Consider the following 24613-nt stretch of genomic DNA (forward strand, 5'->3'; position numbering starts at 1 on the left):
CTGCACTAGACCATCACTGACCTTTGTGTGTCTGCAAGGCTTGAAATGGTGTTTGACAATGAATACCTTGACTGCTTTATAGAAACGATCAAAGCAAAGGTGCAGATGAAATAGAAGTGGACCTTCCCTGACCGGGAATCGAACCCAGGCCGCGGCGGTGAGAGCGCCGAATCCTGACCACTAGACTATCAGGGAATTCTGTGTTCCTTGAGTCTTTAGCAAAAGGATTTTGACCATAAATACCTTGAATGCTTTAAAGTCATACTCAGAAAATGGGGCTGGTGAAAAATAATTGGTTTTTCTCTGACCGGGAATCGGACCCCGGCCGCGACGGTGAGAGCGCTGAATCCTATACACTAGACCATCACTGACCTTTGTGTGCCTGCAAAGCTTGCAAAAGGTGTTTGACAATGAATACATTGACTGCTTTATAGACACGATCAAAATAAAGGTGCAGATGAAATAGAAGTGGAACTTCCCTGACCGGGAATCGAACCCAGGCCGCGACGGTGAGAGCGCCGAATCCTGACCACTAGACCATCAGGGAATTTTGTGTTCCTTGAGTCTTTAGCAAAAGCATTTTGACCATAAATACCTTGAATGCTTTAACGTCATACTCAGAAAATGGGGCTGGTGAAAAATAATTGGTTTTTCTCTGACCGGGAATCGGACCCCGGCCACGGCGGTGAGAGCGCTGAATCCTAAACACTAGACCACCACTGACCTTTGTGTGTCTGCAAAGCTTGCAAAAGGTGTTTGACAATGAATACCTTGACTGCTTTATAGACACGATCAAAAAAAATGTGCAGATGAAATAGAACTTCCCTGACCGGGAATCGAACCCAGGCCGCGGCTGTGAAAGCGTCGAATCCTGACCACTAGACCATCAGGGAATTTTGTGTCTTTGAGTCTTTAGCAAAAGGATTTTGACCATAAATACCTCGAATGCTTTAAAGTCATACTCAGAAAATGGGGCTGGTGAAAAATAACTGTTTTTTCCCTGACCGGGAATCGGACCCCGGCCGCGACGGTGAGAGCGCTGAATCCTATACACTAGACCAGGGGTGGGCAACTCCAGGCCTCGAGGGCCGGCCTCCTGCAACTTTTAGATGTATCTCTACTTCAACACACCTGGGTCAAATAATGAGGTCATTAGCAGGACTCTGGAGAACTTGACTGCACTGAGGAGGTGATTCAGCTGTTGGATTCAATGTGTTGGACCAGGGAGACATCTAAGAGTTGCAGGACACCGGACCTCGAGGACCAGGATTGCCCACCCCTGCACTAGACCATCACTGACCTTTGTGTGTCTGCAAAGCTTGTAAGAGGTGTTTGACAATGAATACCTTGACTGCTTTATAGACACGATCAAAAGAAAGGTGCAGATGAAATAGAAGTGGAATTTCCCTGACCGGGAATCGAACCCAGGATGCTGCAGTGAACGCGCCGAATCCTGACCACTAGACCATGAGGGAATGTTGTGTCTTTGAGTCTTTAGCAAAAGGATTTTGACCATAAATACCTCGAATGCTTTAAAGTCATACTCAGAAAATGGGGCTGGTGAAAAATAACTGTTTTTTCCCTGACCGGGAATCGGACCCCGGCCGCGTCGCTGAGAGCGCTGAATCCTATACACTAGACCATCACTGACCTTTGTGTGTCTGCAAGGCTTGCAAAAGGTGTTTGACAATGAATACGTTGACTGCTTTATAGAAACTATCAAAGCGAAGGTGCAGATGAAATAGAAGTGGACCTTCCCTGATCCGGAATCGAATCCAGGCCGCGGCGGTGAGAGCACCGAATCCTGACCACTAGACCATCAGGGAATTTTGTGTCTTAGAGTCTTTAGCAAAAGGATTTTGACCATAAATACCTCGAATGCTTTAAAGTCATACTCAGAAAATGGGGCTGGTGAAAAATAATTGGTTTTTCTCTGACCGGGAATCGGACCCCGGCCACGGCGCTGAGAGCGCTGAATCCTATACACTAGACCACCACTGACCTTTGTGTGTCTGCAAAGCTTGTAAGAGGTGTTTGACAATGAATACCTTGACTGCTTTATAGACACGATCAAAATAAAGGTGCAGATGAAATAGATGTGCAACTTCCCTGACCGGGAATCGAACCCAGGCCGCGGCGTTGAGAGCGCCGAATCCTGACCACTAGACCATCAGGGAATTTTGTGTTCCTTGAGTCTTTAGCAAAAGGATTTTGACCATAAATACCTTGAATGCTTTAAAGTCATAGTCAGAAAATGGGGCTGGTGAAAAATAATTGGTTTTTCTCTGACCGGGAATCGGACCCCGGCCACAGCGGTGAGAGCGCTGAATCCTATACACTAGACCACCACTGACATTTGTGTGTCTGCAAAGCTTGCAAAAGGTGTTTGACAATGAATACGTTGACTGCTTTATAGACACGATCAAAATAAAGGTGCAGATGAAATAGAAGTGGACCTTCCCTGACCGGGAATCGAACCCAGACCGCAGCGGTGAGAGCGCCGAATCCTGACCACTAGACCATCAGGGAATTTTGTGTGTTTGACTCTTTAGCAAAAGGATTTTGACCACAAATACCTCGAATGCTTTAAAGTCATACTCAGAAAATGGGGCTGGTGAAAAATAATTGGTTTTTCTCTGACCGGGAATCGGACCCCGGCCGCGACGGTGAGAGCGCTGAATCCTATACACTAGACCACAGGTGTCAAACTCCAGTCCTCAAGGGCCGGCGTCCTGCAACTTTTAAATGTGCCTCTGCTGCACCACACCTGAATGGAATAATTGGGTCATTAGCAAGGCTCTGGAGAACTGATCTACACAAGGAGGAGGTAATTAAGCCATTTCATTCCAGTGTTTTGTACCTGTGACACTTATAAAAACTGCAGGACACCAGCCCTTGAGGACTGGAGTTTGACACCCCTGCACTAGACCATCACTGACCTTTGTGTGTCTGCAAGGCTTGCAAAAGGTGTTTGACAATGAATACGTTGACTGCTTTATAGAAACGATCAAAGGAAAGGTGCAGATGAAATAGAAGTGGACCTTCGCTGAGAGGGAATCGAACACAGGCCGCGGCGGTGAGAGCGCCGAATCCTGACCACTAGACCATCAGGGAATTTTGTGTTCCTTGAGTCTTTAGCAAAAGGATTTTGACCATAAATACCTTGAATGCTTTAAAGTCATACTCAGAAAATGGGGCTGGTGAAAAATAATTGGTTTTTCTCTGACCGGGAATCGGACCCCGGCCACGGCGGTGAGAGCGCTGAATCCTAAACACTAGACCACCACTGACCTTTGTGTGTCTGCAAAGCTTGCAAAAGGTGTTTGACAATGAATACCTTGACTGCTTTATAGACACGATCAAAATAAAGGTGCAGATGAAATAGAAGTGGAACTTCCCTGACCGGGAATCGAACCCAGGCCGCGGCGGTGAAATCGCCTAATCCTGACCACTAGACCATGAGGGAATTTTGTGTGTTTGACTCTTTAGCAAAAGGATTTTGACCACAAATACCTCGAATGCCTTAAAGTGATACTCAGAAAATGGGGCTGGTGAAAAATAACTGTTTTTGCCCTGACCGGGAATCGGACCCCGGCCGCGGCGCTGAGAGCGCTGAATCCTATACACTAGACCACAGGTGTCAAACTCCAGTCCTCAAGGGCCGGCGTCCTGCAACTTTTAGATGTGCCTCTGCTGCACCACACCTGAATGGAATAATTGGGTCATTAGCAAGGCTCTGGAGAACTGATCTACACAAGGAGGAGGTAATTAAGCCATTTCATTCCAGTGTTTTGTACCTGTGACACTTATAAAAACTGCAGGACACCGGCCCTTGAGGACTGGAGTTTGACACCCCTGCACTAGACCATCACTGACCTTTGTGTGTCTGCAAGGCTTGAAATGGTGTTTGACAATGAATACCTTGACTGCTTTATAGAAACTTTCAAAGCAAAGTTGCAGATGAAATAGAAGTGGACCTTCCCTGACCGGGAATCGAACCCAGGCCGCGGCGGTGAGAGCGCCGAATCCTGACCACTAGACCATCAGGGAATTTTGTGTTCCTTGAGTCTTTAGCAAAAGGATTTTGACCATAAATACCTTGAATGCTTTAAAGTCATACTCAGAAAATGGGGCTGGTGAAAAATAATTGGTTTTTCTCTGACCGGGAATCGGACCCCGGCCACGGCGGTGAGAGCGCTGAATCCTAAACACTAGACCACCACTGACCTTTGTGTGTCTGCAAAGCTTGCAAAAGGTGTTTGACAATGAATACCTTGACTGCTTTATAGACACGATCAAAATAAAGGTGCAGATGAAATAGAAGTGGAACTTCCCTGACCGGGAATCGAACCCAGGCCGCGGCGGTGAAATCGCCTAATCCTGACCACTAGACCATGAGGGAATTTTGTGTGTTTGACTCTTTAGCAAAAGGATTTTGACCACAAATACCTCGAATGCCTTAAAGTGATACTCAGAAAATGGGGCTGGTGAAAAATAACTGTTTTTGCCCTGACCGGGAATCGGACCCCGGCCGCGGCGCTGAGAGCGCTGAATCCTATACACTAGACCACAGGTGTCAAACTCCAGTCCTCAAGGGCCGGCGTCCTGCAACTTTTAGATGTGCCTCTGCTGCACCACACCTGAATGGAATAATTGGGTCATTAGCAAGGCTCTGGAGAACTGATCTACACAAGGAGGAGGTAATTAAGCCATTTCATTCCAGTGTTTTGTACCTGTGACACTTATAAAAACTGCAGGACACCGGCCCTTGAGGACTGGAGTTTGACACCCCTGCACTAGACCATCACTGACCTTTGTGTGTCTGCAAGGCTTGAAATGGTGTTTGACAATGAATACCTTGACTGCTTTATAGAAACGATCAAAGCAAAGGTGCAGATGAAATAGAAGTGGACCTTCCCTGACCGGGAATCGAACCCAGGCCGCGGCGGTGAGAGCGCCGAATCCTGACCACTAGACTATCAGGGAATTCTGTGTTCCTTGAGTCTTTAGCAAAAGGATTTTGACCATAAATACCTTGAATGCTTTAAAGTCATACTCAGAAAATGGGGCTGGTGAAAAATAATTGTTTTTTCTCTGACCGGGAATCGGACCCCGGCCGCGACGGTGAGAGCGCTGAATCCTATACACTAGACCATCACTGACCTTTGTGTGTTTGCAAAGCTTGCAAAAGGTGTTTGACAATGAATACCTTGACTGCTTTATAGACACGATCAAAATAAAGGTGCAGATGAAATAGAAGTGGAACTTCCCTGACCGGGAATCGAACCCAGGCCGCGACGGTGAGAGCGCCGAATCCTGACCACTAGACCATCAGGGAATTTTGTGTTCCTTGAGTCTTTAGCAAAAGCATTTTGACCATAAATACCTTGAATGCTTTAACGTCATACTCAGAAAATGGGGCTGGTGAAAAATAATTGGTTTTTCTCTGACCGGGAATCGGACCCCGGCCACGGCGGTGAGAGCGCTGAATCCTAAACACTAGACCACCACTGACCTTTGTGTGTCTGCAAAGCTTGCAAAAGGTGTTTGACAATGAATACCTTGACTGCTTTATAGACACGATCAAAATAAAGGTGCAGATGAAATAGAAGTGGACCTTCCCTGACTGGGAATCGAACCCAGGCCGCGGCGGTGAGAGCGCCGAATCCTGACCACTAGACCATCAGGGAATTTTGTGTTCCTTGAGTCTTTAGCAAAAGCATTTTGACCATAAATACCTTGAATGCTTTAACGTCATACTCAGAAAATGGGGCTGGTGAAAAATAATTGGTTTTTCTCTGACCGGGAATCGGACCCCGGCCACGGCGGTGAGAGCGCTGAATCCTAAACACTAGACCACCACTGACGTTTGTGTGTCTGCAAAGCTTGCAAAAGGTGTTTGACAATGAATACCTTGACTGCTTTATAGACACGATCAAAATAAAGGTGCAGATGAAATAGAAGTGGACCTTCCCTGACCGGGAATCGAACCCAGGCCGTGGCGGTGAGAGCGCCGAATCCTGACCACTAGACCATCAGGGAATTTTGTGTTCTTTGAGTCTTTAGCAAAAGGATTTTGACCATAAATACCTTGAATGCTTTAAAGTCATACTCAGAAAATGGGGCTGGTGAAAAATAATTGGTTTTTCTCTGACCGGGAATCGGACCCCGGCCACGGCGGTGAGAGCGCTGAATCCTAAACACTAGACCACCACTGACGTTTGTGTGTCTGCAAAGCTTGCAAAAGGTGTTTGACAATGAATACCTTGACTGCTTTATAGACACGATCAAAATAAAGGTGCAGATGAAATAGAAGTGGAACTTCCCTGACCGGGAATCCAACCCAGGCCGCGGCAGTGAAAGCGCCGAATCCTGACCACTAGACCATCAGGGAATTTTGTGTGTTTGACTCTTTAGCAAAAGGATTTTGACCACAAATACCTCGAATGCTTTAAAGTCATACTCAGAAAATGGGGCTGGTGAAAAATAACTGTTTTTGCCCTGACCGGGAATTGGACCCCGGCCGCGACGGTGAGAGCGCTGAATCCTATACACTAGACCACCACTGACCTTTGTGTGTCTGCAAAGCTTGTAAGAGGTGTTTGACAATGAATACCTTGACTGCTTTATAGACACGATCGAAATAAAGGTGCAGATGAAAAATAATTGGTTTTTCCCTGACCGGGAATCGAACCCAGGCCGCGGCAGTGAAAGCGCCGAATCCTGACCACTAGACCATCAGGGAATTTTGCGTGTTTGACTCTTTAGCAAAAGGATTTTGACCACAAATACTTCGAATGCTTTAAAGTCATGCTCAGAAAATGGGGCTGGTGAAAAATAATTGGTTTTTCCCTGACCGGGAATCGAACCCAGGCCGCAGCAGTGAAAGCGCCGAATCCTGACCACTAGACCATCAGGGAATTTTGTGTCTTAGAGTCTTTAGCAAAAGGATTTTGACCATAAATACCTCGAATGCTTTCAAGTCATACTCAGAAAATGGGGCTGGTGAAAAATAATTGGTTTTTCCCTGACCGGGAATCGAACCCAGGCCGCGGCAGTGAAAGCTCCGAATCCTGACCACTAGACCATCAGGGAATTTTGTGTGTTTGACTCTTTAGCAAAAGGATTTTGACCACAAATACCTCGAATGCTTTAAAGTGATACTCAGAAAATGGGGCTGGTGAAAAATAATTGGTTTTTCTCTGACCGGGAATCGGACCCCGGCCACGGCGGTGAGAGCGCTGAATCCTAAACACTAGACCACCACTGACCTTTGTGTGTCTGCAAAGCTTGCCAAAGGTGTTTGACAATGAATACGTTGACTGCTTTATAGACACGATCAAAATAAAGGTGCAGATGAAATAGAAGTGGAGCTTCCCTGACCGGGAATCGAACCCAGGCCGCGGCGGTGAAAGCGCCGAATCCTGACCACTAGACCATCAGGGAGTTTTGTGTGTTTGACTCTTTAGCAAAAGGATTTTGACCACAAATACCTCGAATGCTTTAAAGTGATACTCAGAAAATGGGGCTGGTGAAAAATAATTGGTCTTTCTCTGACCAGGAATCGGACCCCGGCCGTGACGGTGAGAGCGATGAATCCTATACACTAGACCATCACTGACCTTTGTGTGTCTGCAAAGCTTGCAAAAGGTGTTTGACAATGAATACGTTGACTGCTTTATAGACACGATCAAAATAAAGGTGCAGATGAAATAGAAGTGGAACTTCCCTGACCGGGAATCGAACCCAGGCCGCTGCAGTGAAAGCGCCGAATCCTGACCACTAGACCATGAGGGAATTTTGTGTCTTAGAGTCTTTAGCAAAAGGATTTTGACCATAAATACCTCGAATGCTTTCAAGTCATACTCAGAAAATGGGGCTGGTGAAAAATAATTGGTTTTTCCCTGACCGGGAATCGAACCCAGGCCGCGGCAGTGAAAGCGCCGAATCCTGACCACTAGACCATCAGGGAATTTTGTGTGTTTGACTCTTTAGCAAAAGGATTTTGACCACAAATACCTCGAATGCTTTAAAGTGATACTCAGAAAATGGGGCTGGTGAAAAATAATTGGTTTTTCTCTGACCGGGAATCGGACCCCGGCCACGGCGGTGAGAGCGCTGAATCCTAAACACTAGACCACCACTGACCTTTGTGTGTCTGCAAAGCTTGCCAAAGGTGTTTGACAATGAATACGTTGACTGCTTTATAGACACGATCAAAATAAAGGTGCAGATGAAATAGAAGTGGAACTTCCCTGACCGGGAATCGAACCCAGGCCGCGACGGTGAGAGCGCCGAATCCTGACCACTAGAACATCAGGGAATTTTGTGTTCCTTGAGTCTTTAGCAAAAGCATTTTGAACATAAATACCTTGAATGCTTTAACGTCATACTCAGAAAATGGGGCTGGTGAAAAATAATTGGTTTTTCTCTGACCGGGAATCGGACCCCGGCCACGGCGGTGAGAGCGCTGAATCCTAAACACTAGACCACCACTGACGTTTGTGTGTCTGCAAAGCTTGCAAAAGGTGTTTGACAATGAATACCTTGACTGCTTTATAGACACGATCAAAATAAAGGTGCAGATGAAATAGAAGTGGAACTTCCCTGACCGGGAATCGAACCCAGGCCGCGGCAGTGAAAGCGCCGAATCCTGACCACTAGACCATCAGGGAATTTTGTGTGTTTGACTCTTTAGCAAAAGGATTTTGACCACAAATACCTCGAATGCTTTAAAGTCATACTCAGAAAATGGGGCTGGTGAAAAATAACTGTTTTTGCCCTGACCGGGAATTGGACCCCGGCCGCGACGGTGAGAGCGCTGAATCCTATACACTAGACCACCACTGACCTTTGTGTGTCTGCAAAGCTTGTAAGAGGTGTTTGACAATGAATACCTTGACTGCTTTATAGACACGATCAAAATAAAGGTGCAGATGAAAAATAATTGGTTTTTCCCTGACCGGTAATCGAACCCAGGCCGCGGCAGTGAAAGCGCCGAATCCTGACCACTAGACCATCAGGGAATTTTGTGTGTTTGACTCTTTAGCAAAAGGATTTTGACCACAAATACTTCGAATGCTTTAAAGTCATGCTCAGAAAATGGGGCTGGTGAAAAATAATTGGTTTTTCCCTGACCGGGAATCGAACCCAGGCCGCGGCAGTGAAAGCGCCGAATCCTGACCACTAGACCATCAGGGAATTTTGTGTGTTTGACTCTTTAGCAAAAGGATTTTGACCACAAATACCTCGAATGCTTTAAAGTGATACTCAGAAAATGGGGCTGGTGAAAAATAATTGGTTTTTCCCTGACCGGGAATCGAACCCAGGCCGCGGCAGTGAAAGCGCCGAATCCTGACCACTAGACCATCACTGACCTTTGTGTGTCTGCAAAGCTTGCCAAAGGTGTTTGACAATGAATACGTTGACTGCTTTATAGACACGATCAAAATAAAGGTGCAGATGAAATAGAAGTGGAACTTCCCTGACCGGGAATCGAACCCAGGCCGCTGCAGTGAAAGCGCCGAATCCTGACCACTAGACCATGAGGGAATTTTGTGTCTTAGAGTCTTTAGCAAAAGGATTTTGACCATAAATACCTCGAATGCTTTCAAGTCATACTCAGAAAATGGGGCTGGTGAAAAATAATTGGTTTTTCCCTGACCGGGAATCGAACCCAGGCCGCGGCAGTGAAAGCGCCGAATCCTGACCACTAGACCATCAGGGAATTTTGTGTGTTTGACTCTTTAGCAAAAGGATTTTGACCACAAATACCTCGAATGCTTTAAAGTGATACTCAGAAAATGGGGCTGGTGAAAAATAATTGGTTTTTCTCTGACCGGGAATCGGACCCCGGCCACGGCGCTGAGAGCGCTGAATCCTATACACTAGACCACCACTGACCTTTGTGTGTCTGCAAAGCTTGTAAGAGGTGTTTGACAATGAATACCTTGACTGCTTTATAGACACGATCAAAATAAAGGTGCAGATGAAATAGATGTGCAACTTCCCTGACCGGGAATCGAACCCAGGCCGCGGCGTTGAGAGCGCCGAATCCTGACCACTAGACCATCAGGGAATTTTGTGTTCCTTGAGTCTTTAGCAAAAGGATTTTGACCATAAATACCTTGAATGCTTTAAAGTCATACTCAGAAAATGGGGCTGGTGAAAAATAATTGGTTTTTCTCTGACCGGGAATCGGACCCCGGCCACAGCGGTGAGAGCGCTGAATCCTATACACTAGACCACCACTGACATTTGTGTGTCTGCAAAGCTTGCAAAAGGTGTTTGACAATGAATACGTTGACTGCTTTATAGACACGATCAAAATAAAGGTGCAGATGAAATAGAAGTGGACCTTCCCTGACCGGGAATCGAACCCAGGCCGCAGCGGTGAGAGCGCCGAATCCTGACCACTAGACCATCAGGGAATTTTGTGTGTTTGACTCTTTAGCAAAAGGATTTTGACCACAAATACCTCGAATGCTTTAAAGTCATACTCAGAAAATGGGGCTGGTGAAAAATAATTGGTTTTTCTCTGACCGGGAATCGGACCCCGGCCGCGACGGTGAGAGCGCTGAATCCTATACACTAGACCACAGGTGTCAAACTCCAGTCCTCAAGGGCCGGCGTCCTGCAACTTTTAAATGTGCCTCTGCTGCACCACACCTGAATGGAATAATTGGGTCATTAGCAAGGCTCTGGAGAACTGATCTACACAAGGAGGAGGTAATTAAGCCATTTCATTCCAGTGTTTTGTACCTGTGACACTTATAAAAACTGCAGGACACCAGCCCTTGAGGACTGGAGTTTGACACCCCTGCACTAGACCATCACTGACCTTTGTGTGTCTGCAAGGCTTGAAATGGTGTTTGACAATGAATACCTTGACTGCTTTATAGAAACGATCAAAGCAAAGGTGCAGATGAAATAGAAGTGGACCTTCCCTGACCGGGAATCGAACCCAGGCCGCGGCGGTGAGAGCGCCGAATCCTGACCACTAGACTATCAGGGAATTCTGTGTTCCTTGAGTCTTTAGCAAAAGGATTTTGACCATAAATACCTTGAATGCTTTAAAGTCATACTCAGAAAATGGGGCTGGTGAAAAATAATTGTTTTTTCTCTGACCGGGAATCGGACCCCGGCCGCGACGGTGAGAGCGCTGAATCCTATACACTAGACCATCACTGACCTTTGTGTGTCTGCAAAGCTTGCAAAAGGTGTTTGACAATGAATACCTTGACTGCTTTATAGACACGATCAAAATAAAGGTGCAGATGAAATAGAAGTGGAACTTCCCTGACCGGGAATCGAACCCAGGCCGCGACGGTGAGAGCGCCGAATCCTGACCACTAGACCATCAGGGAATTTTGTGTTCCTTGAGTCTTTAGCAAAAGCATTTTGACCATAAATACCTTGAATGCTTTAACGTCATACTCAGAAAATGGGGCTGGTGAAAAATAATTGGTTTTTCTCTGACCGGGAATCGGACCCCGGCCACGGCGGTGAGAGCGCTGAATCCTAAACACTAGACCACCACTGACCTTTGTGTGTCTGCAAAGCTTGCAAAAGGTGTTTGACAATGAATACCTTGACTGCTTTATAGACACGATCAAAATAAAGGTGCAGATGAAAAATAATTGGTTTTTCCCTGACCGGGAATCGAACCCAGGCCGCGGCAGTGAAAGCGCCGAATCCTGACCACTAGACCATCAGGGAATTTTGTGTGTTTGACTCTTTAGCAAAAGGATTTTGACCACAAATACTTCGAATGCTTTAAAGTCATGCTCAGAAAATGGGGCTGGTGAAAAATAATTGGTTTTTCCCTGACCGGGAATCGAACCCAGGCCGCGGCAGTGAAAGCGCCGAATCCTGACCACTAGACCATCAGGGAATTTTGTGTGTTTGACTCTTTAGCAAAAGGATTTTGACCACAAATACCTCGAATGCTTTAAAGTGATACTCAGAAAATGGGGCTGGTGAAAAATAATTGGTTTTTCCCTGACCGGGAATCGAACCCAGGCCGCGGCAGTGAAAGCGCCGAATCCTGACCACTAGACCATCAGGGAATTTTGTGTGTTTGACTCTTTAGCAAAAGGATTTTGACCACAAATACCTCGAATGCTTTAAAGTGATACTCAGAAAATGGGGCTGGTGAAAAATAATTGGTTTTTCTCTGACCGGGAATCGGACCCCGGCCACGGCGGTGAGAGCGCTGAATCCTAAACACTAGACCACCACTGACCTTTGTGTGTCTGCAAAGCTTGCCAAAGGTGTTTGACAATGAATACGTTGACTGCTTTATAGACACGATCAAAATAAAGGTGCAGATGAAATAGAAGTGGAACTTCCCTGACCGGGAACCGAACCCAGGCCGCGGCGGTGAAAGCGCCGAATCCTGACCACTAGACCATCAGGGAGTTTTGTGTGTTTGACTCTTTAGCAAAAGGATTTTGACCACAAATACCTCGAATGCTTTAAAGTGATACTCAGAAAATGGGGCTGGTGAAAAATAATTGGTCTTTCTCTGACCAGGAATCGGACCCCGGCCGTGACGGTGAGAGCGATGAATCCTATACACTAGACCATCACTGACCTTTGTGTGTCTGCAAAGCTTGCAAAAGGTGTTTGACAATGAATACGTTGACTGCTTTATAGACACGATCAAAATAAAGGTGCAGATGAAATAGAAGTGGAACTTCCCTGACCGGGAATCGAACCCAGGCCGCTGCAGTGAAAGCGCCGAATCCTGACCACTAGACCATGAGGGAATTTTGTGTCTTAGAGTCTTTAGCAAAAGGATTTTGACCATAAATACCTCGAATGCTTTCAAGTCATACTCAGAAAATGGGGCTGGTGAAAAATAATTGGTTTTTCCCTGACCGGGAATCGAACCCAGGCCGCGGCAGTGAAAGCGCCGAATCCTGACCACTAGACCATCAGGGAATTTTGTGTGTTTGACTCTTTAGCAAAAGGATTTTGACCACAAATACCTCGAATGCTTTAAAGTGATACTCAGAAAATGGGGCTGGTGAAAAATAATTGGTTTTTCTCTGACCGGGAATCGGACCCCGGCCACGGCGCTGAGAGCGCTGAATCCTATACACTAGACCACCACTGACCTTTGTGTGTCTGCAAAGCTTGTAAGAGGTGTTTGACAATGAATACCTTGACTGCTTTATAGACACGATCAAAATAAAGGTGCAGATGAAATAGATGTGCAACTTCCCTGACCGGGAATCGAACCCAGGCCGCGGCGTTGAGAGCGCCGAATCCTGACCACTAGACCATCAGGGAATTTTGTGTTCCTTGAGTCTTTAGCAAAAGGATTTTGACCATAAATACCTTGAATGCTTTAAAGTCATACTCAGAAAATGGGGCTGGTGAAAAATAATTGGTTTTTCTCTGACCGGGAATCGGACCCCGGCCACAGCGGTGAGAGCGCTGAATCCTATACACTAGACCACCACTGACATTTGTGTGTCTGCAAAGCTTGCAAAAGGTGTTTGACAATGAATACGTTGACTGCTTTATAGACACGATCAAAATAAAGGTGCAGATGAAATAGAAGTGGACCTTCCCTGACCGGGAATCGAACCCAGGCCGCAGCGGTGAGAGCGCCGAATCCTGACCACTAGACCATCAGGGAATTTTGTGTGTTTGACTCTTTAGCAAAAGGATTTTGACCACAAATACCTCGAATGCTTTAAAGTCATACTCAGAAAATGGGGCTGGTGAAAAATAATTGGTTTTTCTCTGACCGGGAATCGGACCCCGGCCGCGACGGTGAGAGCGCTGAATCCTATACACTAGACCACAGGTGTCAAACTCCAGTCCTCAAGGGCCGGCGTCCTGCAACTTTTAAATGTGCCTCTGCTGCACCACACCTGAATGGAATAATTGGGTCATTAGCAAGGCTCTGGAGAACTGATCTACACAAGGAGGAGGTAATTAAGCCATTTCATTCCAGTGTTTTGTACCTGTGACACTTATAAAAACTGCAGGACACCAGCCCTTGAGGACTGGAGTTTGACACCCCTGCACTAGACCATCACTGACCTTTGTGTGTCTGCAAGGCTTGCAAAAGGTGTTTGACAATGAATACGTTGACTGCTTTATAGAAACGATCAAAGGAAAGGTGCAGATGAAATAGAAGTGGACCTTCGCTGAGAGGGAATCGAACACAGGCCGCGGCGGTGAGAGCGCCGAATCCTGACCACTAGACCATCAGGGAATTTTGTGTTCCTTGAGTCTTTAGCAAAAGGATTTTGACCACAAATACCTCGAATGCTTTAAAGTGATACTCAGAAAATGGGGCTGGTGAAAAATAATTGGTTTTTCTCTGACCGGGAATCGGACCCCGGCCACGGCGCTGAGAGCGCTGAATCCTATACACTAGACCACCACTGACCTTTGTGTGTCTGCAAAGCTTGTAAGAGGTGTTTGACAATGAATACCTTGACTGCTTTATAGACACGATCAAAATAAAGGTGCAGATGAAATAGATGTGCAACTTCCCTGACCGGGAATCGAACCCAGGCCGCGGCGTTGAGAGCGCCGAATCCTGACCACTAGACCATCAGGGAATTTTGTGTTCCTTGAGTCTTTAGCAAAAGGATTTTGACCATAAATACCTTGAATGCTTTAAAGTCATACTCAGAAAATGGGGCTGGTGAAAAATAATTGGTTTTTCTCTGACCGGGAATCGGACCCCGGCCACAGCGGTGAGAGCGCTGAATCCTATACACTAGACCACCACTGACATTTGTGTGTCTGCAAAGCTTGCAAAAGGTGTTTGACAATGAATACGTTGACTGCTTTATAGACACGATCAAAATAAAGGTGCAGATGAAATAGAAGTGGACCTTCCCTGACCGGGAATCGAACCCAGGCCGCAGCGGTGAGAGCGCCGAATCCTGACCACTAGACCATCAGGGAATTTTGTGTGTTTGACTCTTTAGCAAAAGGATTTTGACCACAAATACCTCGAATGCTTTAAAGTCATACTCAGAAAATGGGGCTGGTGAAAAATAATTGGTTTTTCTCTGACCGGGAATCGGACCCCGGCCGCGACGGTGAGAGCGCTGAATCCTATACACTAGACCACAGGTGTCAAACTCCAGTCCTCAAGGGCCGGCGTCCTGCAACTTTTAAATGTGCCTCTGCTGCACCACACCTGAATGGAATAATTGGGTCATTAGCAAGGCTCTGGAGAACTGATCTACACAAGGAGGAGGTAATTAAGCCATTTCATTCCAGTGTTTTGTACCTGTGACACTTATAAAAACTGCAGGACACCAGCCCTTGAGGACTGGAGTTTGACACCCCTGCACTAGACCATCACTGACCTTTGTGTGTCTGCAAGGCTTGCAAAAGGTGTTTGACAATGAATACGTTGACTGCTTTATAGAAACGATCAAAGGAAAGGTGCAGATGAAATAGAAGTGGACCTTCGCTGAGAGGGAATCGAACACAGGCCGCGGCGGTGAGAGCGCCGAATCCTGACCACTAGACCATCAGGGAATTTTGTGTTCCTTGAGTCTTTAGCAAAAGGATTTTGACCATAAATACCTTGAATGCTTTAAAGTCATACTCAGAAAATGGGGCTGGTGAAAAATAATTGGTTTTTCTCTGACCGGGAATCGGACCCCGGCCACGGCGGTGAGAGCGCTGAATCCTAAACACTAGACCACCACTGACCTTTGTGTGTCTGCAAAGCTTGCAAAAGGTGTTTGACAATGAATACCTTGACTGCTTTATAGACACGATCAAAATAAAGGTGCAGATGAAATAGAAGTGGAACTTCCCTGACCGGGAATCGAACCCAGGCCGCGGCGGTGAAATCGCCTAATCCTGACCACTAGACCATGAGGGAATTTTGTGTGTTTGACTCTTTAGCAAAAGGATTTTGACCACAAATACCTCGAATGCCTTAAAGTGATACTCAGAAAATGGGGCTGGTGAAAAATAACTGTTTTTGCCCTGACCGGGAATCGGACCCCGGCCGCGGCGCTGAGAGCGCTGAATCCTATACACTAGACCACAGGTGTCAAACTCCAGTCCTCAAGGGCCGGCGTCCTGCAACTTTTAGATGTGCCTCTGCTGCACCACACCTGAATGGAATAATTGGGTCATTAGCAAGGCTCTGGAGAACTGATCTACACAAGGAGGAGGTAATTAAGCCATTTCATTCCAGTGTTTTGTACCTGTGACACTTATAAAAACTGCAGGACTCCGGCCCTTGAGGACTGGAGTTTGACACCCCTGCACTAGACCATCACTGACCTTTGTGTGTCTGCAAGGCTTGAAATGGTGTTTGACAATGAATACCTTGACTGCTTTATAGAAACGATCAAAGCAAAGGTGCAGATGAAATAGAAGTGGACCTTCCCTGACCGGGAATCGAACCCAGGCCGCGGCGGTGAGAGCGCCGAATCCTGACCACTAGACTATCAGGGAATTCTGTGTTCCTTGAGTCTTTAGCAAAAGGATTTTGACCATAAATACCTTGAATGCTTTAAAGTCATACTCAGAAAATGGGGCTGGTGAAAAATAATTGTTTTTTCTCTGACCGGGAATCGGACCCCGGCCGCGACGGTGAGAGCGCTGAATCCTATACACTAGACCATCACTGACCTTTGTGTGTCTGCAAAGCTTGCAAAAGGTGTTTGACAATGAATACCTTGACTGCTTTATAGACACGATCAAAATAAAGGTGCAGATGAAATAGAAGTGGAACTTCCCTGACCGGGAATCGAACCCAGGCCGCGACGGTGAGAGCGCCGAATCCTGACCACTAGACCATCAGGGAATTTTGGGTTCCTTGAGTCTTTAGCAAAAGCATTTTGACCATAAATACCTTGAATGCTTTAACGTCATACTCAGAAAATGGGGCTGGTGAAAAATAATTGGTTTTTCTCTGACCGGGAATCGGACCCCGGCCACGGCGGTGAGAGCGCTGAATCCTAAACACTAGACCACCACTGACCTTTGTGTGTCTGCAAAGCTTGCCAAAGGTGTTTGACAATGAATACGTTGACTGCTTTATAGACACGATCAAAATAAAGGTGCAGATGAAATAGAAGTGGAACTTCCCTGACCGGGAACCGAACCCAGGCCGCGGCGGTGAAAGCGCCGAATCCTGACCACTAGACCATCAGGGAGTTTTGTGTGTTTGACTCTTTAGCAAAAGGATTTTGACCATAAATACCTCGAATGCTTTCAAGTCATACTCAGAAAATGGGGCTGGTGAAAAATAATTGGTTTTTCCCTGACCGGGAATCGAACCCAGGACGCGGCAGTGAAAGCGCCGAATCCTGACCACTAGACCATCAGGGAATTTTGTGTGTTTGACTCTTTAGCAAAAGGATTTTGACCACAAATACCTCGAATGCTTTAAAGTGATACTCAGAAAATGGGGCTGGTGAAAAATAATTGGTTTTTCTCTGACCGGGAATCGGACCCCGGCCACGGCGCTGAGAGCGCTGAATCCTATACACTAGACCACCACTGACCTTTGTGTGTCTGCAAAGCTTGTAAGAGGTGTTTGACAATGAATACCTTGACTGCTTTATAGACACGATCAAAATAAAGGTGCAGATGAAATAGATGTGCAACTTCCCTGACCGGGAATCGAACCCAGGCCGCGGCGTTGAGAGCGCCGAATCCTGACCACTAGACCATCAGGGAATTTTGTGTTCCTTGAGTCTTTAGCAAAAGGATTTTGACCATAAATACCTTGAATGCTTTAAAGTCATACTCAGAAAATGGGGCTGGTGAAAAATAATTGGTTTTTCTCTGACCGGGAATCGGACCCCGGCCACAGCGGTGAGAGCGCTGAATCCTATACACTAGACCACCACTGACATTTGTGTGTCTGCAAAGCTTGCAAAAGGTGTTTGACAATGAATACGTTGACTGCTTTATAGACACGATCAAAATAAAGGTGCAGATGAAATAGAAGTGGACCTTCCCTGACCGGGAATCGAACCCAGGCCGCAGCGGTGAGAGCGCCGAATCCTGACCACTAGACCATCAGGGAATTTTGTGTGTTTGACTCTTTAGCAAAAGGATTTTGACCACAAATACCTCGAATGCTTTAAAGTCATACTCAGAAAATGGGGCTGGTGAAAAATAATTGGTTTTTCTCTGACCGGGAATCGGACCCCGGCCGCGACGGTGAGAGCGCTGAATCCTATACACTAGACCACAGGTGTCAAACTCCAGTCCTCAAGGGCCGGCGTCCTGCAACTTTTAAATGTGCCTCTGCTGCACCACACCTGAATGGAATAATTGGGTCATTAGCAAGGCTCTGGAGAACTGATCTACACAAGGAGGAGGTAATTAAGCCATTTCATTCCAGTGTTTTGTACCTGTGACACTTATAAAAACTGCAGGACACCAGCCCTTGAGGACTGGAGTTTGACACCCCTGCACTAGACCATCACTGACCTTTGTGTGTCTGCAAGGCTTGCAAAAGGTGTTTGACAATGAATACGTTGACTGCTTTATAGAAACGATCAAAGGAAAGGTGCAGATGAAATAGAAGTGGACCTTCGCTGAGAGGGAATCGAACACAGGCCGCGGCGGTGAGAGCGCCGAATCCTGACCACTAGACCATCAGGGAATTTTGTGTTCCTTGAGTCTTTAGCAAAAGGATTTTGACCACAAATACCTCGAATGCTTTAAAGTGATACTCAGAAAATGGGGCTGGTGAAAAATAATTGGTTTTTCTCTGACCGGGAATCGGACCCCGGCCACGGCGCTGAGAGCGCTGAATCCTATACACTAGACCACCACTGACCTTTGTGTGTCTGCAAAGCTTGTAAGAGGTGTTTGACAATGAATACCTTGACTGCTTTATAGACACGATCAAAATAAAGGTGCAGATGAAATAGATGTGCAACTTCCCTGACCGGGAATCGAACCCAGGCCGCGGCGTTGAGAGCGCCGAATCCTGACCACTAGACCATCAGGGAATTTTGTGTTCCTTGAGTCTTTAGCAAAAGGATTTTGACCATAAATACCTTGAATGCTTTAAAGTCATACTCAGAAAATGGGGCTGGTGAAAAATAATTGGTTTTTCTCTGACCGGGAATCGGACCCCGGCCACAGCGGTGAGAGCGCTGAATCCTATACACTAGACCACCACTGACATTTGTGTGTCTGCAAAGCTTGCAAAAGGTGTTTGACAATGAATACGTTGACTGCTTTATAGACACGATCAAAATAAAGGTGCAGATGAAATAGAAGTGGACCTTCCCTGACCGGGAATCGAACCCAGGCCGCAGCGGTGAGAGCGCCGAATCCTGACCACTAGACCATCAGGGAATTTTGTGTGTTTGACTCTTTAGCAAAAGGATTTTGACCACAAATACCTCGAATGCTTTAAAGTCATACTCAGAAAATGGGGCTGGTGAAAAATAATTGGTTTTTCTCTGACCGGGAATCGGACCCCGGCCGCGACGGTGAGAGCGCTGAATCCTATACACTAGACCACAGGTGTCAAACTCCAGTCCTCAAGGGCCGGCGTCCTGCAACTTTTAAATGTGCCTCTGCTGCACCACACCTGAATGGAATAATTGGGTCATTAGCAAGGCTCTGGAGAACTGATCTACACAAGGAGGAGGTAATTAAGCCATTTCATTCCAGTGTTTTGTACCTGTGACACTTATAAAAACTGCAGGACACCAGCCCTTGAGGACTGGAGTTTGACACCCCTGCACTAGACCATCACTGACCTTTGTGTGTCTGCAAGGCTTGCAAAAGGTGTTTGACAATGAATACGTTGACTGCTTTATAGAAACGATCAAAGGAAAGGTGCAGATGAAATAGAAGTGGACCTTCGCTGAGAGGGAATCGAACACAGGCCGCGGCGGTGAGAGCGCCGAATCCTGACCACTAGACCATCAGGGAATTTTGTGTTCCTTGAGTCTTTAGCAAAAGGATTTTGACCATAAATACCTTGAATGCTTTAAAGTCATACTCAGAAAATGGGGCTGGTGAAAAATAATTGGTTTTTCTCTGACCGGGAATCGGACCCCGGCCACGGCGGTGAGAGCGCTGAATCCTAAACACTAGACCACCACTGACCTTTGTGTGTCTGCAAAGCTTGCAAAAGGTGTTTGACAATGAATACCTTGACTGCTTTATAGACACGATCAAAATAAAGGTGCAGATGAAATAGAAGTGGAACTTCCCTGACCGGGAATCGAACCCAGGCCGCGGCGGTGAAATCGCCTAATCCTGACCACTAGACCATGAGGGAATTTTGTGTGTTTGACTCTTTAGCAAAAGGATTTTGACCACAAATACCTCGAATGCCTTAAAGTGATACTCAGAAAATGGGGCTGGTGAAAAATAACTGTTTTTGCCCTGACCGGGAATCGGACCCCGGCCGCGGCGCTGAGAGCGCTGAATCCTATACACTAGACCACAGGTGTCAAACTCCAGTCCTCAAGGGCCGGCGTCCTGCAACTTTTAGATGTGCCTCTGCTGCACCACACCTGAATGGAATAATTGGGTCATTAGCAAGGCTCTGGAGAACTGATCTACACAAGGAGGAGGTAATTAAGCCATTTCATTCCAGTGTTTTGTACCTGTGACACTTATAAAAACTGCAGGACACCGGCCCTTGAGGACTGGAGTTTGACACCCCTGCACTAGACCATCACTGACCTTTGTGTGTCTGCAAGGCTTGAAATGGTGTTTGACAATGAATACCTTGACTGCTTTATAGAAACGATCAAAGCAAAGGTGCAGATGAAATAGAAGTGGACCTTCCCTGACCGGGAATCGAACCCAGGCCGCGGCGGTGAGAGCGCCGAATCCTGACCACTAGACTATCAGGGAATTCTGTGTTCCTTGAGTCTTTAGCAAAAGGATTTTGACCATAAATACCTTGAATGCTTTAAAGTCATACTCAGAAAATGGGGCTGGTGAAAAATAATTGTTTTTTCTCTGACCGGGAATCGGACCCCGGCCGCGACGGTGAGAGCGCTGAATCCTATACACTAGACCATCACTGACCTTTGTGTGTCTGCAAAGCTTGCAAAAGGTGTTTGACAATGAATACCTTGACTGCTTTATAGACACGATCAAAATAAAGGTGCAGATGAAATAGAAGTGGAACTTCCCTGACCGGGAATCGAACCCAGGCCGCGACGGTGAGAGCGCCGAATCCTGACCACTAGACCATCAGGGAATTTTGTGTTCCTTGAGTCTTTAGCAAAAGCATTTTGACCATAAATACCTTGAATGCTTTAACGTCATACTCAGAAAATGGGGCTGGTGAAAAATAATTGGTTTTTCTCTGACCGGGAATCGGACCCCGGCCACGGCGGTGAGAGCGCTGAATCCTAAACACTAGACCACCACTGACGTTTGTGTGTCTGCAAAGCTTGCAAAAGGTGTTTGACAATGAATACCTTGACTGCTTTATAGACACGATCAAAATAAAGGTGCAGATGAAATAGAAGTGGACCTTCCCTGACTGGGAATCGAACCCAGGCCGCGGCGGTGAGAGCGCCGAATCCTGACCACTAGACCATCAGGGAATTTTGTGTTCCTTGAGTCTTTAGCAAAAGGATTTTGACCATAAATACCTTGAATGCTTTAAAGTCATACTCAGAAAATGGGGCTGGTGAAAAATAATTGGTTTTTCTCTGACCGGGAATCGGACCCCGGCCACGGCGGTGAGAGCGCTGAATCCTAAACACTAGACCACCACTGACGTTTGTGTGTCTGCAAAGCTTGCAAAAGGTGTTTGACAATGAATACCTTGACTGCTTTATAGACACGATCAAAATAAAGGTGCAGATGAAATAGAAGTGGACCTTCCCTGACTGGGAATCGAACCCAGGCCGCGGCGGTGAGAGCGCCGAATCCTGACCACTAGACCATCAGGGAATTTTGTGTTCCTTGAGTCTTTAGCAAAAGGATTTTGACCATAAATACCTTGAATGCTTTAAAGTCATACTCAGAAAATGGGGCTGGTGAAAAATAATTGGTTTTTCTCTGACCGGGAATCGGACCCCGGCCACGGCGGTGAGAGCGCTGAATCCTAAACACTAGACCACCACTGACGTTTGTGTGTCTGCAAAGCTTGCAAAAGGTGTTTGACAATGAATACCTTGACTGCTTTATAGACACGATCAAAATAAAGGTGCAGATGAAATAGAAGTGGACCTTCCCTGACTGGGAATCGAACCCAGGCCGCGGCGGTGAGAGCGCCGAATCCTGACCACTAGACCATCAGGGAATTTTGTGTTCCTTGAGTCTTTAGCAAAAGGATTTTGACCATAAATACCTTGAATGCTTTAAAGTCATACTCAGAAAATGGGGCTGGTGAAAAATAATTGGTTTTTCTCTGACCGGGAATCGGACCCCGGCCACGGCGGTGAGAGCGCTGAATCCTAAACACTAGACCACCACTGACGTTTGTGTGTCTGCAAAGCTTGCAAAAGGTGTTTGACAATGAATACCTTGACTGCTTTATAGACACGATCAAAATAAAGGTGCAGATGAAATAGAAGTGGACCTTCCCTGACCGGGAATCGAACCCAGGCCGTGGCGGTGAGAGCGCCGAATCCTGACCACTAGACCATCAGGGAATTTTGTGTTCTTTGAGTCTTTAGCAAAAGGATTTTGACCATAAATACCTTGAATGCTTTAAAGTCATACTCAGAAAATGGGGCTGGTGAAAAATAATTGGTTTTTCTCTGACCGGGAATCGGACCCCGGCCACGGCGGTGAGAGCGCTGAATCCTAAACACTAGACCACCACTGACGTTTGTGTGTCTGCAAAGCTTGCAAAAGGTGTTTGACAATGAATACCTTGACTGCTTTATAGACACGATCAAAATAAAGGTGCAGATGAAATAGAAGTGGAACTTCCCTGACCGGGAATCGATCCCAGGCCGCGGCAGTGAAAGCGCCGAATCCTGACCACTAGACCATCAGGGAATTTTGTGTGTTTGACTCTTTAGCAAAAGGATTTTGACCACAAATACCTCGAATGCTTTAAAGTCATACTCAGAAAATGGGGCTGGTGAAAAATAACTGTTTTTGCCCTGACCGGGAATTGGACCCCGGCCGCGACGGTGAGAGCGCTGAATCCTATACACTAGACCACCACTGACCTTTGTGTGTCTGCAAAGCTTGTAAGAGGTGTTTGACAATGAATACCTTGACTGCTTTATAGACACGATCAAAATAAAGGTGCAGATGAAAAATAATTGGTTTTTCCCTGACCGGGAATCGAACCCAGGCCGCGGCAGTGAAAGCGCCGAATCCTGACCACTAGACCATCAGGGAATTTTGTGTGTTTGACTCTTTAGCAAAAGGATTTTGACCACAAATACTTCGAATGCTTTAAAGTCATGCTCAGAAAATGGGGCTGGTGAAAAATAATTGGTTTTTCCCTGACCGGGAATCGAACCCAGGCCGCGGCAGTGAAAGCGCCGAATCCTGACCACTAGACCATCAGGGAATTTTGTGTGTTTGACTCTTTAGCAAAAGGATTTTGACCACAAATACCTCGAATGCTTTAAAGTGATACTCAGAAAATGGGGCTGGTGAAAAATAATTGGTTTTTCCCTGACCGGGAATCGAACCCAGGCCGCGGCAGTGAAAGCGCCGAATCCTGACCACTAGACCATCAGGGAATTTTGTGTGTTTGACTCTTTAGCAAAAGGATTTTGACCACAAATACCTCGAATGCTTTAAAGTGATACTCAGAAAATGGGGCTGGTGAAAAATAATTGGTTTTTCTCTGACCGGGAATCGGACCCCGGCCACGGCGGTGAGAGCGCTGAATCCTAAACACTAGACCACCACTGACCTTTGTGTGTCTGCAAAGCTTGCCAAAGGTGTTTGACAATGAATACGTTGACTGCTTTATAGACACGATCAAAATAAAGGTGCAGATGAAATAGAAGTGGAACTTCCCTGACCGGGAATCGAACCCAGGCCGCGGCGGTGAAAGCGCCGAATCCTGACCACTAGACCATCAGGGAGTTTTGTGTGTTTGACTCTTTAGCAAAAGGATTTTGACCACAAATACCTCGAATGCTTTAAAGTGATACTCAGAAAATGGGGCTGGTGAAAAATAATTGGTCTTTCTCTGACCAGGAATCGGACCCCGGCCGTGACGGTGAGAGCGATGAATCCTATACACTAGACCATCACTGACCTTTGTGTGTCTGCAAAGCTTGCAAAAGGTGTTTGACAATGAATACGTTGACTGCTTTATAGACACGATCAAAATAAAGGTGCAGATGAAATAGAAGTGGAACTTCCCTGACCGGGAATCGAACCCAGGCCGCTGCAGTGAAAGCGCCGAATCCTGACCACTAGACCATGAGGGAATTTTGTGTCTTAGAGTCTTTAGCAAAAGGATTTTGACCATAAATACCTCGAATGCTTTCAAGTCATACTCAGAAAATGGGGCTGGTGAAAAATAATTGGTTTTTCCCTGACCGGGAATCGAACCCAGGCCGCGGCAGTGAAAGCGCCGAATCCTGACCACTAGACCATCAGGGAATTTTGTGTGTTTGACTCTTTAGCAAATGGATTTTGACCACAAATACCTCGAATGCTTTAAAGTGATACTCAG

At 46.4% G+C, this 24613-nt stretch overlaps 55 non-coding genes across 55 annotated transcripts; all 55 read right to left on the reverse strand.

The window, feature by feature from the left end:
- Positions 1–123: 123 nt before the first annotated feature.
- trnae-cuc lies at positions 124–195 on the reverse strand. The gene has a single exon. It is a non-coding gene; the product is annotated as a tRNA-Glu (tRNA).
- Positions 196–475: 280 nt separating this feature from the next.
- trnae-cuc lies at positions 476–547 on the reverse strand. The gene has a single exon. It is a non-coding gene; the product is annotated as a tRNA-Glu (tRNA).
- A 274-nt stretch (positions 548–821) lies between these two features.
- trnae-uuc lies at positions 822–893 on the reverse strand. Its single transcript has one exon. It is a non-coding gene; the product is annotated as a tRNA-Glu (tRNA).
- Positions 894–2105: 1212 nt separating this feature from the next.
- On the reverse strand, positions 2106–2177 carry trnae-cuc. The gene has a single exon. It is a non-coding gene; the product is annotated as a tRNA-Glu (tRNA).
- Positions 2178–2457: 280 nt separating this feature from the next.
- On the reverse strand, positions 2458–2529 carry trnae-cuc. Its single transcript has one exon. It is a non-coding gene; the product is annotated as a tRNA-Glu (tRNA).
- Positions 2530–3978: 1449 nt separating this feature from the next.
- trnae-cuc lies at positions 3979–4050 on the reverse strand. Its single transcript has one exon. It is a non-coding gene; the product is annotated as a tRNA-Glu (tRNA).
- Positions 4051–4914: 864 nt separating this feature from the next.
- On the reverse strand, positions 4915–4986 carry trnae-cuc. The gene has a single exon. It is a non-coding gene; the product is annotated as a tRNA-Glu (tRNA).
- Positions 4987–5266: 280 nt separating this feature from the next.
- On the reverse strand, positions 5267–5338 carry trnae-cuc. Its single transcript has one exon. It is a non-coding gene; the product is annotated as a tRNA-Glu (tRNA).
- Positions 5339–5618: 280 nt separating this feature from the next.
- trnae-cuc lies at positions 5619–5690 on the reverse strand. The gene has a single exon. It is a non-coding gene; the product is annotated as a tRNA-Glu (tRNA).
- Positions 5691–5970: 280 nt separating this feature from the next.
- On the reverse strand, positions 5971–6042 carry trnae-cuc. The gene has a single exon. It is a non-coding gene; the product is annotated as a tRNA-Glu (tRNA).
- A 280-nt stretch (positions 6043–6322) lies between these two features.
- trnae-uuc lies at positions 6323–6394 on the reverse strand. Its single transcript has one exon. It is a non-coding gene; the product is annotated as a tRNA-Glu (tRNA).
- A 279-nt stretch (positions 6395–6673) lies between these two features.
- Positions 6674–6745, reverse strand: trnae-uuc. Its single transcript has one exon. It is a non-coding gene; the product is annotated as a tRNA-Glu (tRNA).
- Positions 6746–6848: 103 nt separating this feature from the next.
- Positions 6849–6920, reverse strand: trnae-uuc. The gene has a single exon. It is a non-coding gene; the product is annotated as a tRNA-Glu (tRNA).
- Positions 6921–7023: 103 nt separating this feature from the next.
- On the reverse strand, positions 7024–7095 carry trnae-uuc. Its single transcript has one exon. It is a non-coding gene; the product is annotated as a tRNA-Glu (tRNA).
- A 279-nt stretch (positions 7096–7374) lies between these two features.
- On the reverse strand, positions 7375–7446 carry trnae-uuc. Its single transcript has one exon. It is a non-coding gene; the product is annotated as a tRNA-Glu (tRNA).
- Positions 7447–7725: 279 nt separating this feature from the next.
- trnae-uuc lies at positions 7726–7797 on the reverse strand. Its single transcript has one exon. It is a non-coding gene; the product is annotated as a tRNA-Glu (tRNA).
- A 103-nt stretch (positions 7798–7900) lies between these two features.
- Positions 7901–7972, reverse strand: trnae-uuc. Its single transcript has one exon. It is a non-coding gene; the product is annotated as a tRNA-Glu (tRNA).
- A 279-nt stretch (positions 7973–8251) lies between these two features.
- Positions 8252–8323, reverse strand: trnae-cuc. The gene has a single exon. It is a non-coding gene; the product is annotated as a tRNA-Glu (tRNA).
- A 280-nt stretch (positions 8324–8603) lies between these two features.
- On the reverse strand, positions 8604–8675 carry trnae-uuc. Its single transcript has one exon. It is a non-coding gene; the product is annotated as a tRNA-Glu (tRNA).
- A 279-nt stretch (positions 8676–8954) lies between these two features.
- On the reverse strand, positions 8955–9026 carry trnae-uuc. Its single transcript has one exon. It is a non-coding gene; the product is annotated as a tRNA-Glu (tRNA).
- A 103-nt stretch (positions 9027–9129) lies between these two features.
- trnae-uuc lies at positions 9130–9201 on the reverse strand. Its single transcript has one exon. It is a non-coding gene; the product is annotated as a tRNA-Glu (tRNA).
- A 454-nt stretch (positions 9202–9655) lies between these two features.
- trnae-uuc lies at positions 9656–9727 on the reverse strand. The gene has a single exon. It is a non-coding gene; the product is annotated as a tRNA-Glu (tRNA).
- Positions 9728–10006: 279 nt separating this feature from the next.
- On the reverse strand, positions 10007–10078 carry trnae-cuc. Its single transcript has one exon. It is a non-coding gene; the product is annotated as a tRNA-Glu (tRNA).
- Positions 10079–10358: 280 nt separating this feature from the next.
- On the reverse strand, positions 10359–10430 carry trnae-cuc. The gene has a single exon. It is a non-coding gene; the product is annotated as a tRNA-Glu (tRNA).
- Positions 10431–10942: 512 nt separating this feature from the next.
- On the reverse strand, positions 10943–11014 carry trnae-cuc. The gene has a single exon. It is a non-coding gene; the product is annotated as a tRNA-Glu (tRNA).
- Positions 11015–11294: 280 nt separating this feature from the next.
- trnae-cuc lies at positions 11295–11366 on the reverse strand. Its single transcript has one exon. It is a non-coding gene; the product is annotated as a tRNA-Glu (tRNA).
- Positions 11367–11646: 280 nt separating this feature from the next.
- On the reverse strand, positions 11647–11718 carry trnae-uuc. Its single transcript has one exon. It is a non-coding gene; the product is annotated as a tRNA-Glu (tRNA).
- A 103-nt stretch (positions 11719–11821) lies between these two features.
- Positions 11822–11893, reverse strand: trnae-uuc. The gene has a single exon. It is a non-coding gene; the product is annotated as a tRNA-Glu (tRNA).
- A 103-nt stretch (positions 11894–11996) lies between these two features.
- On the reverse strand, positions 11997–12068 carry trnae-uuc. The gene has a single exon. It is a non-coding gene; the product is annotated as a tRNA-Glu (tRNA).
- A 279-nt stretch (positions 12069–12347) lies between these two features.
- trnae-uuc lies at positions 12348–12419 on the reverse strand. Its single transcript has one exon. It is a non-coding gene; the product is annotated as a tRNA-Glu (tRNA).
- Positions 12420–12873: 454 nt separating this feature from the next.
- On the reverse strand, positions 12874–12945 carry trnae-uuc. The gene has a single exon. It is a non-coding gene; the product is annotated as a tRNA-Glu (tRNA).
- A 279-nt stretch (positions 12946–13224) lies between these two features.
- trnae-cuc lies at positions 13225–13296 on the reverse strand. Its single transcript has one exon. It is a non-coding gene; the product is annotated as a tRNA-Glu (tRNA).
- Positions 13297–13576: 280 nt separating this feature from the next.
- Positions 13577–13648, reverse strand: trnae-cuc. Its single transcript has one exon. It is a non-coding gene; the product is annotated as a tRNA-Glu (tRNA).
- Positions 13649–14513: 865 nt separating this feature from the next.
- Positions 14514–14585, reverse strand: trnae-cuc. The gene has a single exon. It is a non-coding gene; the product is annotated as a tRNA-Glu (tRNA).
- A 280-nt stretch (positions 14586–14865) lies between these two features.
- On the reverse strand, positions 14866–14937 carry trnae-cuc. Its single transcript has one exon. It is a non-coding gene; the product is annotated as a tRNA-Glu (tRNA).
- A 1449-nt stretch (positions 14938–16386) lies between these two features.
- trnae-cuc lies at positions 16387–16458 on the reverse strand. The gene has a single exon. It is a non-coding gene; the product is annotated as a tRNA-Glu (tRNA).
- A 280-nt stretch (positions 16459–16738) lies between these two features.
- On the reverse strand, positions 16739–16810 carry trnae-cuc. The gene has a single exon. It is a non-coding gene; the product is annotated as a tRNA-Glu (tRNA).
- Positions 16811–17090: 280 nt separating this feature from the next.
- On the reverse strand, positions 17091–17162 carry trnae-uuc. Its single transcript has one exon. It is a non-coding gene; the product is annotated as a tRNA-Glu (tRNA).
- A 103-nt stretch (positions 17163–17265) lies between these two features.
- On the reverse strand, positions 17266–17337 carry trnae-uuc. Its single transcript has one exon. It is a non-coding gene; the product is annotated as a tRNA-Glu (tRNA).
- Positions 17338–17616: 279 nt separating this feature from the next.
- trnae-cuc lies at positions 17617–17688 on the reverse strand. Its single transcript has one exon. It is a non-coding gene; the product is annotated as a tRNA-Glu (tRNA).
- A 280-nt stretch (positions 17689–17968) lies between these two features.
- Positions 17969–18040, reverse strand: trnae-cuc. Its single transcript has one exon. It is a non-coding gene; the product is annotated as a tRNA-Glu (tRNA).
- An 865-nt stretch (positions 18041–18905) lies between these two features.
- Positions 18906–18977, reverse strand: trnae-cuc. The gene has a single exon. It is a non-coding gene; the product is annotated as a tRNA-Glu (tRNA).
- Positions 18978–19257: 280 nt separating this feature from the next.
- Positions 19258–19329, reverse strand: trnae-cuc. The gene has a single exon. It is a non-coding gene; the product is annotated as a tRNA-Glu (tRNA).
- Positions 19330–20778: 1449 nt separating this feature from the next.
- trnae-cuc lies at positions 20779–20850 on the reverse strand. The gene has a single exon. It is a non-coding gene; the product is annotated as a tRNA-Glu (tRNA).
- Positions 20851–21130: 280 nt separating this feature from the next.
- trnae-cuc lies at positions 21131–21202 on the reverse strand. The gene has a single exon. It is a non-coding gene; the product is annotated as a tRNA-Glu (tRNA).
- A 280-nt stretch (positions 21203–21482) lies between these two features.
- trnae-cuc lies at positions 21483–21554 on the reverse strand. Its single transcript has one exon. It is a non-coding gene; the product is annotated as a tRNA-Glu (tRNA).
- Positions 21555–21834: 280 nt separating this feature from the next.
- Positions 21835–21906, reverse strand: trnae-cuc. Its single transcript has one exon. It is a non-coding gene; the product is annotated as a tRNA-Glu (tRNA).
- Positions 21907–22186: 280 nt separating this feature from the next.
- Positions 22187–22258, reverse strand: trnae-cuc. The gene has a single exon. It is a non-coding gene; the product is annotated as a tRNA-Glu (tRNA).
- A 280-nt stretch (positions 22259–22538) lies between these two features.
- trnae-cuc lies at positions 22539–22610 on the reverse strand. Its single transcript has one exon. It is a non-coding gene; the product is annotated as a tRNA-Glu (tRNA).
- Positions 22611–22890: 280 nt separating this feature from the next.
- trnae-uuc lies at positions 22891–22962 on the reverse strand. Its single transcript has one exon. It is a non-coding gene; the product is annotated as a tRNA-Glu (tRNA).
- Positions 22963–23241: 279 nt separating this feature from the next.
- Positions 23242–23313, reverse strand: trnae-uuc. Its single transcript has one exon. It is a non-coding gene; the product is annotated as a tRNA-Glu (tRNA).
- Positions 23314–23416: 103 nt separating this feature from the next.
- Positions 23417–23488, reverse strand: trnae-uuc. The gene has a single exon. It is a non-coding gene; the product is annotated as a tRNA-Glu (tRNA).
- Positions 23489–23591: 103 nt separating this feature from the next.
- Positions 23592–23663, reverse strand: trnae-uuc. The gene has a single exon. It is a non-coding gene; the product is annotated as a tRNA-Glu (tRNA).
- Positions 23664–23942: 279 nt separating this feature from the next.
- On the reverse strand, positions 23943–24014 carry trnae-uuc. The gene has a single exon. It is a non-coding gene; the product is annotated as a tRNA-Glu (tRNA).
- Positions 24015–24468: 454 nt separating this feature from the next.
- On the reverse strand, positions 24469–24540 carry trnae-uuc. The gene has a single exon. It is a non-coding gene; the product is annotated as a tRNA-Glu (tRNA).
- Between the last annotated feature and the right edge of the window lie 73 nt (positions 24541–24613).

This window comes from Xiphophorus maculatus, chromosome 23, assembly GCF_002775205.1.
Source record: "Xiphophorus maculatus strain JP 163 A chromosome 23, X_maculatus-5.0-male, whole genome shotgun sequence".
Classification (NCBI taxonomy): Eukaryota; Metazoa; Chordata; class Actinopteri; order Cyprinodontiformes; family Poeciliidae; genus Xiphophorus; species Xiphophorus maculatus.